The sequence below is a fragment of the Camelus dromedarius genome, chromosome 2 (assembly GCF_036321535.1).
Source record: "Camelus dromedarius isolate mCamDro1 chromosome 2, mCamDro1.pat, whole genome shotgun sequence".
Classification (NCBI taxonomy): domain Eukaryota; kingdom Metazoa; phylum Chordata; class Mammalia; order Artiodactyla; family Camelidae; genus Camelus; species Camelus dromedarius.
This window is the reverse complement of record NC_087437.1, coordinates 81730633-81734473: the sequence shown is the minus strand read 5'-3', so window position 1 is coordinate 81734473 and position 3841 is coordinate 81730633.

Here is a 3841-nt window from a genome sequence, read left to right as displayed (position 1 = left end):
ATTCATGGGTTCAACCAACTGTGGATCATGTAGTACTGTAGTATTTATTGAAAAAAATCTTTGTATAAGTAGCCATATGCTGTTCAAACCCGTGTTGTTCAAAGGTCAACTGTCCTTGGAAAAGCTGCCAGGACAAGAGACTCCATAGATTTATGTACCTAGATAACTAGAATATTATACTTTAAAAACCATATTTATAGTATTTTATTTCTTAAGGTGAGTGAAGCTTTACTCTGTGATGACTCTAAGAGCTGAATTTTCATTGTTAAAGAAAAACATAGTATCTACACATATTTGTCTCTTTAGCAGCCAAGAAAACATTTCTTTGTTGCAACATTCTACATTCGCCAAGCAGTCAAGTACTTTTCCAAATAAAATAAAATAACCAAAATGGTTTCAAATACCAACTCTGAAATCTTGGAATCCCTCCTCTGTCTCATCTTTCATCTGTAAGCAGTGAGCCCTGGTGACCAGATCTGGTAGGCTGAATAATTACACCCCACCTCCCACTCCGAAGATACCCACATCCTAATCCTTGGAACCTGTGAATGTCATCTCGCATGGCAAAAGAAACGTTGCAGATGTGATTAAGGTAAGGATACTGGTATGGGGAGGTTATCCTGGATTACTTGGATGGGCCCAATGTAATCATAAGGGTCCTTATAAAAGAGAGGCAGGAGGTCGGAAGAGTAGAAGGAGCTATGGCAATGGAAGCAAGAGGCTGGAGTGATACAGAGAAGGGGTCGTGATCCAAAGACTGCGGGAGTCCTCTAGAAGCTGAAAGAAGCAAAAAACAGATCATCTTCTGTAGCTCCAGACGTCCTGCTGACACCTTCATTTGAGAGTCTGACCTCTAGAACTGTAAGAAAATTAATTTCTGTTGTTTTAAGCACTGAGTGTGGTAATTTGTTACAGTAATAATAGAAAACTAATATACCACAGGTTGGCAGTGCTCTAATCATCTGAACAGTTGTTTCTTGAGCTTAGGTGACTATGCAGGGCAGAAAGCTAGGAAGGAACAGGGCTCACACAGGAACCAAGCCCAGTGACTTCAGATCCTGGGCTGCCGCCCTTTTAGTCCGCACTCCTCAGTTATGGGGCTGATTGGAAGGAGGTGTGAACACATTTGTCACATCTCAACCTTGTTGGTCAGCTTATAAGATGCTGTCTTGGCTAAGGATCTCCAGAGAAACAGGACCAATAGGAGGTGTGTGTGTGTGTGTGTGTGTGTGTGTGTGTGTGTGTGTAAAAAGATTTATTTTCAGGAATTGGCTGACATGATTGTGGAGGCTTCTCAAGTGTAAAATCTGATGGTGGGGCTAGCAGGCTGAATGTTCAGGAAAAGGTTGCATGCAGTTCAAGCCAAAAGGCCGTCTGCTGGAACACCAGGAAGAACTGACATTGCAGACAGAGCCCAAAGTCTGTCAGCTGGAGAATTCCCTCTTGCTCAAGGGAAGCTAACGTTTTGTTCTATTCAGGCTTTCCACGGATTAGATGAGACCCACTCACATTGTGGAGGGCTATCTGTTTTACTCAGTCTACTGGTTTAAATGGAAATCTCACCCAAAAACAGCCTTACAAACAACAAAAACAACAACAACAACGACAGCCTTACAGAAACATCCAGAATAATGTTTGACCAAATATCTGGGCACCATGGCCCAGTCAAGTTCACACATAAAATTAACCACCACAAAAGGCACATGCAACTCATCAAGTAGTCAAGACTTCTCCAAAAAAGTACTCCTTGTTTCACTTTGCACTAAAGTTGGCTCAATGCGGGAAAAAAAAATCTATATAAAAGCAAGTCTGTCCACAAGAAACTAAACCTTCGAAGAAAAGTAAGTGGCCGGAATTGATGACAGATTGCAGCTGTAGTTCCTTTTTTCTACTTCTCCACAAGTCACCAAGCCCAAAGTGGTTTATCTTTGTAAGACTCTTTCTTACTCTGCCACAAAGGCTCCAAGCCACCCTCCTCGTCCCTGTTAGGGGAAGAGCCTCAGCACTCAGTTAACTCCCCACCCACACTGGGCTTTCTCTCCTCTTCTTCCTCTTCCCTCTCCTGTCATCTCGCTCTTGTCTTCTTCCTCTGCTTTTCTAATTCTTCATCCTTGTGCTTTTGTGGATGGCTGGTAAAGGCTTGGAACAACTAGCCTTTCTTTCTCCAATTCCTGGCAACAATTCTGGAGGGAGAAAAAGTGAGATCAAGAGAGACAAGAAAAGTGCAAATCAATGAGAGTTTGTGAGCGTGTGTTTGGGTGTTAATGTGTTCAGGCATTTGTGTGAGTGTGAGTGTTTAGAAACTATTGGGGTCATGAGGTGCTTTTACTTAGGCATTTATTCTGAGCGTATGAGCAGATGCAGCAGGTATAAAATTGGGTAGGGTGAAATTATGGGTGACTATAAGTGTAGATTTAACCTTTATTTGCAATTTAACCAATTAACCCCTCCCTTGTGTGACAAATTTACAATGCCAAGGATACCAAAATGAGCCAGCTGGGGCCCTGCTCTCAAGGGACTCATCTCACATGGATCTTTGTATCCTTCCAAATCCCCTTGCATAGTTTAGCATGAATCCCTTACTCGCCTTACGTAGATTTCTCTCAGCTTCCTGCACATCATTCTGGCCTCCAGGACAGAGGAGAGAGTATGCTCCCTCAGGGCAGTGCCAGCTTCCCACCCGCTCTGTGTGACCCCTGAGCACCCAGGTCCAAAGTGTTCACGTTAATAAAAAATCTCCAGACTTGGCGACAACTACATCATCCTTCGCAGCCGGCACTAAGGCCTCCCCCGTGAAGGCTGGTTTTTCAGCTGGTTTGTTTTATGGTAGGGGCTTTATTAACCAAATCTTAATAAAGGAAAACCAGCATCAGTCAGCTGCTGGTGGTTTTCCTTTGCCAGACGTCCATCGGAATCCCACGGCGCCACCGCCTGCCCTTGTCAACAGTTTTTGTCTCTGGATTTTCCTAAATGATAGGACTGTGGAGCAGAGATCTCCTGGGTGCGACACAGGGAAGCCCATTACCCCTTGTCGGAGCCAGGAGAGTCACTCAGGCGCGCAGCCCGGGTGTCCCTGTTCTCAGGACTGGCTCACAAGTCCATTGCTGAGTACCAGCCTTGGTTTGAAATGAGCACAGCCCTTTGAAGTCTTTATCGCTCCTAACCAAGTTTCAGATAGCTTCATTCTCCTTTTACCTGTTAACAGTGTCAATGTTTCTTTGACACTTCTTAGATAAATGCATTCTAGGATGAGCCATGGCCCCCTTTTTATCTCCAGTCCCCCTACCCCGGCCCCCTTAAAATAGCTGGCTATCTGGTGAATGATTAGAAGAGAGGAGGTGAAATGATGAGATTTAGATTGCAATGACTCAGCACCCAGAGAAGTTCATTTAGGGGAAAAAAAAACATTTTCTGCAAAGGGTCAGGCTTGTACAGTATCCCCGTTCTAACCCTGTGGCGGTCTGTGAGCCACTCTGACAAATGCAGGAACTCTTCAGAGTCTGGGGAGAGAAATATTGTCTTATAATGAATCTTCCTTTTTTGATTAGTGTGGAGCCTGTATCCTGCTTCCAGAGGCAGGATCCAGTTTTCTTATTCATTTTCACCGCAGTTGGAATGGAAAAACTGAAGTCATTGCTCTGATGGCAAGAAACATCTTGTGGCGCCTACAGAGCCAGCAGTCAGTGCAGACAGGCGTGGGGGTGACTTTCTCTCCTTTTCTGTATGGAAAAGAGCTTCACTCCACTGAAACAGATGATTTTTAGTGCTGGCTAACATTGCAGAACTCACTTAGACTCAGTTGATTTTTTTTCTTTTTTGTTTATAAAGATTTCTCAGTTTC